This window comes from Dipodomys merriami, unplaced genomic scaffold (assembly GCF_024711535.1).
Source record: "Dipodomys merriami isolate MVZ:Mamm:240054 unplaced genomic scaffold, mDipMer1.0.p SCAF_15, whole genome shotgun sequence".
Lineage (NCBI taxonomy): Eukaryota > Metazoa > Chordata > Mammalia > Rodentia > Heteromyidae > Dipodomys > Dipodomys merriami.
In genome coordinates this window covers 15,590,169-15,600,506 of record NW_027202826.1, presented here as the reverse complement: position 1 = coordinate 15,600,506, position 10,338 = coordinate 15,590,169, and positions in this window count along the sequence as shown.

Below are 10,338 nucleotides of genomic sequence, written 5' to 3'. Positions count from 1 at the left end.
TGATGTCACCTAGAGGTGGTGATCTGGAAACGGAATTGAAGAGAGGTGTTTGGGGGACTTAGATTGGCATTGGATTGGTCTGGGGGGCAGGGGGGGGGGAGTTGGCCATTGGGGACACAACCTTCACCAGCCTTTCTTACTTAAACACACAATCAACCACCAACAGCTCATAACCTCTGAAAGCTCATAAAATCTGACCATACAAAGGCTCAAATGTACCCGTTGTACCTAGAGACCAAAAGGAACAGATACAATGCGAACATAAAACATCTTTGTGTGTGCTTAGAGGGAACTGTCTGTAAAGCATTGAAAAGTCTGTGATGTGGCCAGAAAGCACGGTGAACGCGGTCAGGCTGGACAGTAACTCAAGACCACAGGCAAAGGTGAGATGAGGAGGGGAACGAGGAAGCCATTCTATCAGTGGGGTGAAGAGCTGAGGGTCGACAGTCACTTCACTGCTTTACACCCTGCAACTCCACCCAGCAAGGTTCTTAGGATCATCAGAATTCAATAAACATAAACACATTCATGGCAAGTTGGGGGCATGCCACTTTGCCTTGTGTGTGTGTGTGTGTGTGTGTGTGTGTGTGTGTGTGTGTGTGTGTGTGTGTGTGTGTGTGTGTGTGTGTGTGTATACACATGTGTGCACCAGTCCTGAGGCTTGAACTTAAGGTCTAAATGCTGTTCCATAGCTTTGATTTGTTTTGTTTTTTGCTCAAAGCTAGTGCTTTACCATGTGAGCTACAACTCCATTTCCAGCTTCTTGGTAGTTTATTGGAAGTAAGATTCTTACATGGGCTGGGAAGGTGGCTCAGTGGTAGAGTGCTTGCCTCGCATGCATGAGGCTCTGGGTTCGATCCCTCAGCACCACATAAACAGAAAAAGCCAGAAGTGGTGCTGTGGCTCAAGCGGTAGAGCACTAGCCTTGAGCTGAAGAGCTGAGGGACCGCGCTCAGACCCTGAGTTCAAGCCCCACCACTGACCAAAAAAAAAAAAAAAAGTCTTACTTATTTTCTTTCCCTGGCTGGCTTTGAGCCATGCCTCTAGACCTTTTCTGTTCTCACTTATTTTTTGAGCTAGAGTCTTGGTTTTCACCCGGGCTTGTGATTCTCCCATGCATACTTTCTGCGTAGCAGGGGTGACAGTTTTGAATCATTACATCTAGCTATTGGTTGAAATCGAGTCTTGTGAATTTTTTTTTTTTTTGCCTAAGCTGGCCTCAAACCACAATCTTCCTGATCTCTGGGACCTCTGAGTAGCCAAGATTACAGGCGTGAGATAGTGGGGTCTGTTTTATAACAGTTAAACTGCCAATCAAATAAAATACAAAAATCTCAAAATTATAACTTCAACAACACCTTCACTGTGCTCTTTTTTGTTGTTGTTGTTAGTCATGGGGCTTGAACTCAGGGCCTGGGCACTGTCCCTGAGCTCTTTCACTCAAGGCTTGTGCTCTACCACATAGAGCCACAGCATTGCACCCAATCACCATGTCCTTTAATGCCTGATCATTCCACTGCTTTCTCCCTCATCCTATCCCATGAGCATTCTCCATGGAAAAAGAAGAAAAAACCCCGCCCACTGCCTGAGAGTTGATTTGAGCACAGGCCCATCTCATCATTCTGCTGGCACTGGGAGCAAAAGCTCCCTCCTGGCCCAGAAAGAACAAGAAACAAGAAAAGGAAAATTGAAGACTACTAAATTTTGTATTACGGAAATTATAGGGAGTCCAGACTTGTGAAATTTCATCAAGATGAGAACGACATAATTTTTCTTGCAGGCCCCAAAATAGAGCATTCAGGAAGCCCTGCCCTGTGACAAATCATAGTAAAAGTCAAAGATGGTTAGTAATGTTGCAGACACCCTCAGACCTCCATTCATACCCACACTGGAACGTGGCCCACTACTTGCCAAAGGCCTGCCTCAGAGTGAGGGGAGCAGACACCAACCTATAGGATTCAACGATGTCTAATTAGCGTCAAAGCTAAAAGCCCCAAGCGGCCTACCGAGCCCTGCAAGGCCTTGTAACTCCCCTCCCCTCCTGGGCCATTCCGGCTCTTTCTGTTCTTCAAACGTGCCAGCTTCTTTCCTTTGCATGGAGCAACCTTTTCCTAAATATCCATGAGGCTCCTTCCTTCGCTTTGGTCCTCTCCCCCTCCATTCTGCCCTACACCCCTCTTCCCTGTGCTCCACCGACTGCCCCCCTCACCCCGCTTCTAGCCAGTTGCTAGTGAGTTTATGCCCTCTCTCCTCCTGGAATGGGAGACCTCTGCATTGTTTGCATGCTCCTCGTTTAACACAGGAAAGGGTGCACAAGGCCCAGCGTCCTCTCAGCTCACTTGCAGCAATGCATACTGGGCTGAGCATTCATCGTTCACTCTCAGGACAGAAGGGTGACTTGATGTCAATGGAGGTGCTTCCTACCCTGTTCCTACTTAGCAAAACCTGACAGTAATCACCCCTGGAAGGAGCGACATAACAATGCTGTCAAGAACTTAAATCGTCTAACTAGGGATACGGGTGGACCATTGCAACAATGAGATGTACAAGTGGTTATGTCGAAAAACGAACTTAACAACGTTGGGGGGGGGAGGCTGGGGAGGGGGAAATGGGAAGGGATGGGAAGGGGAAACAAAGGAGGAGGCAATAATGCTTGATAAGAAATGTACTCATTACCTTGCCCATGTAACTGTAACCCCTCTGTACGGTATTTTCACAATAAAAAATAAAATTTAAAAAAAAATTAAAAAAAGAACTTCAGGATCTGAGATTTCTCTGGAGTAACATTTCTTGTTTCATCTTTTAAACCTTACTATGCATAACACAACATTTTTAACAGTCAGGAGTATATAGTGACCAACTTATAGAAATGTGTGTGTGTGTGTGTGTAAATCATCACACACACATAGAAAACAGTTCTAATAAAATTATCTGTGCTTTTTCACTTGCTAGGTATATACTTGCTTTATTTGGGGCCAGTACTGGGGTAGGAATTCAAGGTCACGTGCTTGGCAAATCAAGCACTTGAGCCACACCTCCAGAACTTTCTTGCTTTTTTTAGGTTACTTTTTCAGACCAGTTCTCTTATTTTTTTCCTTGGGGCCAATCTCAGATCAAGATCCTCCTACGTGAACTTCCCATGTAGTTGGAATGATAAGTGTGAACCACCATGCCACCATGGGTTGGTTGAGGTCTTGTTGACATTTTGCTCAAGCTGGCCTCAAAACATGCCACCATCTTCATCCCTACCTTCTGAGTAGCTGAGATTACAGACCGGTAGCATGGCACCCATCACGAGCTATCCTTTAGTTGGCAGAGCAGTGTGTGTGTGTGTATGCATGCTCTTCTTTAACATGTCTCATGAATACAAAGTAACGTCTTTTTCCTGATCCCTGCTTAGCCTTAAAATTGTGCTGAGTCCTGAAAGGTAGAACTCAGATACACAGATATCACCGAATTGAAACAAACCAAGGAGAGAGTCATTTCGCAGAGCATGGACAGGGAGGGAGAAATGGTGGACTGGGAGAGCAGGCTGACCACGGTTGCGAGGGGAGGAGTTGCACTCCACGGCCTCCCAATGCAACAGCGTCCAGGAATTATCCATTACTCTGCTGTGTGCAGCATTCACGTTGGCTTTCATCCAAGCAGGTTTAGTGGGAAATGTATTAACGCCTGCAAGGTGGTCCCACAGCAAGGCCCCTGAGGACAGAGCTTCCAGTATGGCCGGGGAAAGCAGGGGGAACAGGCCTGTTCCCGCCTGGCGGGGTCTGCAGTCCTAAGTGACAGGCACTATATCATGTAACAAGGCAGAGCTTTAGAATGAGAGATGGCGAAGCAATGAGTTCAAGCCATCGGTCTGCAGATGGCCGTAGAATGAGTGAGCCGGGGTGTCCTCGGAGAACATAATCTACATACCAGAACAGGCACTGGTTTGTTTAGGTCTAAGCCATGGCAACAAATTTTAGCTTGTGCAACTCTCAGAGCAGCTGTAGAGCAGGGGCCCAGGGGGAGGCCCCGCCATGCGCTTCCTGAGCTCCCTACCCTGAGCTCTGTCCATGTACAATCTTCAAACAGCACCTAAGTGTTAAACCTTCAATTCATTTGCACAACACAGCTAAGAAAACAAAGCAAGTCCCCCAGACCTCCCCGTGGCTATAGACAACCTTTCCCCCTTCCCTCCCTGCCCTTCCTAGAGCAAAGCAGGTTTCCATAGCTTTTGAAAAGAAAGAAAGAGAGGGGGAAAAAATAGCTAACATGTTCCTTTTCAAAGGGGAGAGCACTGAAGAAACAGATTCGGATTTCAAACAAGAAGTATCCTTTGGGAAAAGCCGGGGTCATTGGAATGGATGTATGGCACACTGGACAGGTCCTAATTCTCCACACATGGTTTGGGGTTGGAGCGAAAGACATTTCCGAGGCCTTCCAGCTAAACTCCTGGATTTCTGAGGAGGCCCCAGCCCCTTCTGTGGTTTTGCAGGTTAAAAGTACTTCTGCAAAGATGCTCAAGGGTAAAGCGCCCAGAAGCATACCTCGCTTATTTCGTGCGTGGCCTTCTGGAGGATATTTTCAAAAGACAGTTCCTAACATGTAGAAGCCACGGATCTAGTTAATTTTTATGGGGAAGGAAGTTCTGGTTAGAATTGGCTAAGTGCCTACACCAGAGTGAGAATCCTGTGGCTGGTGTTACTATTGCTAGCTCTTCAGATTGAAATACAAATGTCTTGGCCCAGAAGTTTAGAGTTAGAGGTTAGGGAAATGAACATCCTTAATGTAGCACGATGAAGGAAAATAAAAATTCTTTCACTTGAGGTTTGAGGTCCTGGGCTTGAACCCAAAGCTTGTACTTTAACAGCTCAGCCATTGGCGTCACATGCTTTTGATTTTGAGTTCGAGTTTTGTTCATTTTACCTGCCCTGGTCTTGATCCTCTGCTTCTACCTCAGGAGTTTTCTGGGATTACAGGTGTGCACCAGGATGTTTAATTCGAAACTTACCTGCTGTCGGGGCTCTGGCTCCATCAATAGCTGGTGTTAGATCTGAGGCAACAGAAATCCTGAGAAAAGAAAAAAAAGCTAAAAAGATCTACGTTTTTTCCCCAAGCAGATTTTTCTAAGGTTCCAATTTTCAGAAATCTAACAGCGATTTTCAAGTTTTAGACTCAAGAGTAAGAGAAAACCTGAGGTGCCTTACCATTTTGTTTTCATGATGTCCAGAGTTGATCCCCTTCTGCTCGATGGCAGACCATTTCTGGGAGCTTGTTAGAAATGCAAATTCACTGCCACCACTGCCTCCATTCCCACCAATCAGGACCGGAGGTGGGCCTAGGCTTGTCTGGAACAAAAGCCCAAGGCAAGGGTTGTTGTACCTTAAGGTAAGAAGTGCTGGTCTAGATGAAGAACAGGTGCTTCCCAAAGACTGCTTCAGACTAAAAGGATCAACGCTATGTCAGAAGTTGCTACACATTTTCTTTCCACTGGAGACCACTACATCAGAAGCACAGGCTGGTGCCCTGCAATCCACCCACCATCACTAAAAGCTTTAAGCAGTTCTGAGGAACATTCAAGCCTGAAACTACTGCTATAAACCATAAAGCCAGGCACAACTCAGGACACGCAGCTGAACAAAGGAAAAGGGCAAATATGTGCTTCCCAAATGATGTTTGGGTGTTTGTATAATAAAAGGGTGCATGGTCAAATATACTTGGGATGCTCATGGTTAACGCAGTTACTCAGTTTTATTTTTCATGGTAAGGCTTCTTAACATCAACATGTATTAGAAATTACTGAGGTAAGAATTCACGGTGACCCTCACTTAATATTTTAGCCTTACACTCCATTCACCTGTGTCATAATATATCTTAGTTCCAGAACAAAAGGTTAGAATCCGAGTTTATAAGCTCTCCCTCTTTTGTCTCCTAGAAAAAGTGCTGGGTATGTTGTTGCTTGGTGCTCTGGTAGGAGTATATGACCTCATTTATATATCATAACAATTCTCCAAGACATGGAATCCTCCAAGAGAGTCTACACACACCAAGTGAAATGCAGACTTAGCCAAGTTCTGGAGCTTTTCCAAGGCTATACATTTCCTAAAGGAAGAAATGAAGTTAAAGGAGTTGATCTACTGGGACACTGTCCAGGACACTAATCCACAAGAAGCTCCATCATCACTGGAAATGCTAGGAAGTAGAAACCATGATCATTTACTAGACAGGTCAATGGGGTTGGATAGAGACTTTGATAAGCATTTTAGAGGTAGGGGTTGAGGTGTCCGAGGGAGGTTTGGAGTCCTGCAAGTGACCCCCGGTTGAGTGTGTGGCAGGGTTAAGTAGATCTAAGTATTTTGAGCCCCAATGCTATGGTCTTACCACTGTCCCTTCCTCCCCTCAAAGTGCTGTTTTCTTCCTATGTAAATGCTAAATACAATTTTTTTTTAAAGATTTTGCAGTGATTTGATTATTTGCCTGCCTGTGGCACATTTGTACATGAATTCCTTCTGGTATAATCATGGTTCACCTTCATTCAGCCTCTGAAATGCCAGAGTGGGGTTCATCCCAAACAAGGAGTTCTTCTGCAAGCCTGTATCTCATATATTTATGTAAAATTGCCAGATTTGTTTATTACTGGTTAGTGCTCCTACTTTGACAAAAAAACAGTTGGTTTTGAGATAAACCGTAGTTCTTCGCCTTATACCACTAGATCCCCATTGTATTAGACCAAGAATTGAATATGATTTGTAGGAAAGTAAACATTATTACAGTTAGCTGTTTTTCCATATTCACATGTTTTGGTAACAGAGTCATTTCTGCGTTGGAACACAATGCAACACTTTAAGCAAGCCATGGATCTCAAATGAGAGCAAAGTCAAGTCCCATGGGTTTCTGGAGAGGAGTGGACATAAGGCGTAATGGAAGTGTACCCCCATCCCATCCATGTTATTTTAGTTTGGACCAGGTTCAGAACCTAAACACTTTAACATTTAAGTCATAACAGTCCATTCCCCTACCTCATATGATGTCTCAATTTCTGAAAAAAGGATTAGCAAGTTGAATGCAAGAAGCAGGTGTGAGCACTCTCCACAGGTCACATCCTTAACACCAGCAGACAAGTCTGTAATTTCTAGCCACACTGTATGGCATGCATGAATTTCACTTCAATATGTTTTCCTTAGTGGTAGAAAATCACCGTCATATCCTCCCCAGACTTCTCCCGTGGTGACAGAAGCATTCTTAGTGATGGAAAGGTCATACCCAACACATGTGAGGGCAGCTGGGCCTTCAGTGGACTTTGTGGCATCTGCCCGCCCTTACCAAACAGCAGAGAGATTTTATTTCAGTTGAATAAAACCAAGAGTCTTGCACAATCTTGTCAGTAGAATGAGACAGATACCCACTTTCCACTCACACCTTCTCCATCTTCTATTTTTTAGACTCACTACCATACAAAAAGGTAAAAAACATTACCAGGGTCAACAACCATTGTGACCCCTGTTTTCCAACATGTTATTTTAAAAAAAAGGTATTGTGGTCTTCCAGGCGGGGAAGCGATTTTAATTGCATTTCCCACAGCTTTCTAATTAGTTTAATAATCACATTTGGTGTTCCTGATACTTCAACTTGCTCTCATTAGTCCCATGATGTGTTGTCACACTGTGAAATGTGGAGAACACCCAAAGCAAAGCTAATAGCACATTGCAGAGGGGCAGAGCATATCACAATACCCCTGTAAGAACACACGGAACAGTGCAAACCTCCCAGATCTTGATGTACGTGCCAGGCAATGGTACTAGTCAGAAGATGCAGCAGGGAAGGTCTGCTGGAGCTCTCTGCTCTGTCATTCCTAACACTTCACAAGCTGCACCTGTGGGAATTAGCATATTAAGTCAGAGGATGCAGTTGACCCAGTCATAGCTGTATGTTGATGGAAAATCATTTCTGAGTTGCCATTTTCTCATGGGTATTAAAATACTGGATATCCCAGATATCAGCATATGCATGTGTTAACAGATTCACATGGACTGGTGTCTGTTCTTTGGCAAAGAAGACTGCTCTTCCACCTACTTGTAGAGTTTTCTAGTTTTTGTTTTTTATTCAAAGCCTTTGTAAGAGACCTAGCAAAACAATTCAGAGTAGCTTAGTAATCTAGCAGGACAGAATCAAGAAAGGGCAGACTTTAAATTGTATCTTATAAAGTTTATATTTGAAAAGCTCCATGGATTCTTCTCATTTCATTCAACTAAGGAAGCTTGCAGCTCAGGAGTCAGAAGGAAACAGGTGAGGAAGTCTCTGGCATTACAATGATCTCAACACAGGATGGCACCTGAGGAGACTTTTATTTATGCAAAAAAAAAAAAAAAACCTACCATGGCTGGCAGACTTCTATTACTTTCCCCTTTAGGAAGAAAATAGCTGTTTTCTTCTTCAAAACAGGGTCAACCAGAAACCACACCTGAAGTTAGTCCAGCTTATCCAAATACTTCAAAGAAACAATAGGACTTTTAAAAGTCAGAATAGCAACAGCCTGTATTTGAGGAGCAAAAGAAATAAAAGGAAAAGCCAACCCACAGTATTTAGAGAGCAAATGTTCAGCATAAAAGATGGAAAACTACTTTGGAGAGCAATTAAGACATTTTGGGCAGAAAAGATAGAAATTCTGTCCTTTGACAGATGAATGGAAATGAACAACAAAAACAAACAAGAACAGAAAGAAACATGGACGCAAGAGACCATGCCAGTCAGTTCAAGGAGTTGTTTTCCCTGGGAATTATATTTGCCATAATTGAGAAATTGGAAACTTATACTCTGTAAATTCTAAGTTGTTTTATTTTTGTCCCTGAGGTCAGCGATCAGTGGTTTCCTGACATGGAAATGTTTTATTCTTCTACCCTCAACAACAGCTCCAAGTTTGATGGTGTGTGATTATATGGAGCTGCGCACAGGAAGAAATGGCTTTCTTGGCAAGCTTTCATTGATCAGGCCTCTCCTGGTGCTCTACCTTCAGTGTAGTCAAGTGCTGAAGTTCAAGGTGTACAGGCCAACGCCTTCCTAAATTAACCATCCATGCAATCTTGCCACCTACCTGGTAGCTTCTACATTATGGCATTGTGAGGAAATTTCAGTAACATCAAACAACAGACAAAAATGGTCTTTTACACAATAAAATAGGGGAATCCCATACCCGGCACCTGTGCCTTAACATGACCATCTCCTTGATACTCCAAGTGTCCTGGCCACTCAAGTTCAGCATGGCACTGACTGAGTTAAACCATCCAGTCTACAGCCTAAAACCCTAGCAGGCTGAGGGTCCTGTTAGGTAGCCCTGAGCCCCGCCCCTTTCCCCTGTTAAATTTTAAATACTGCACGGGAACCATTTTCCCCGCGAGGCTTCCCACACTAGGGATGAACCCTCCTCTGCGGAATTTTGGCACCCTATTAATTAGTGGTTATGAGTGGGAGCTGCTCTCGCTCAGCAACTCCTATTCTGCCATCAGTCAAGTGTGATTCTGTAATAAATTTCCACAAGGCGAACTATTTCTGGTAATTCTCCCTAATTAACACCAGGCCTGCTAATAATACATCAGTCCTTATGTGTTTCTGATATAACCAAGATCTTGTCTGAGAGTGCTCAAAAAGGAAAACCGCCACCTTAAATTAAGCTTTTTGCTGGCCAAAGGATTTTTATATGTAGTTCTGTAAGAAAACCTTTGATAATCTTAATATCAGGGACATTTGACTAGAAAACACTGAACAACAGGGAGTCTTGCCCTGGTTGAGCGCTGAATGGGGAATTATTGTGAACACACGGTTGAGACTTAAGCCTATAAATCTTGGACTGGATTACTGTTTCTTAATGAAGGAATGACAGATCTCTTATTTTGTCGGTGCATTTTAATGTGCAATGACGTGATTGATAGAAACCAAACAGCAGCTATTAAAATGTCAGATGCAGACTTGATGCCCTTAAAAGTTGGGCTTCTGGAGTTTAATATACTGTGAGCAAATAGACTTGCATTTCTTTCTTGGTCACAATATACAGCATATAACAGAAGCATTCCTCTTAGCTTTATAACGCTGGGGGGAAAAATCTTGCCCAACCCAATAAACAAACAAGGAGGAGTGAGTCTACCTCGTTATGGGAGCTCAGGAGACTGGGAGGAGATACACCCAGAGTCACTTCTGGCTAATTCAGACGGTCACAATGTACATGACAATTTCAGCTTCACCATGATCGGTGACTGTAATACCTGATCAAATAAGTTATTCCAATAAATATTATTATCAAAAAATATTCTAAAAAGATGGGCTGGGAAAGTGGCTCAGTGGTAGAGCGCTTGCCTTGCATGC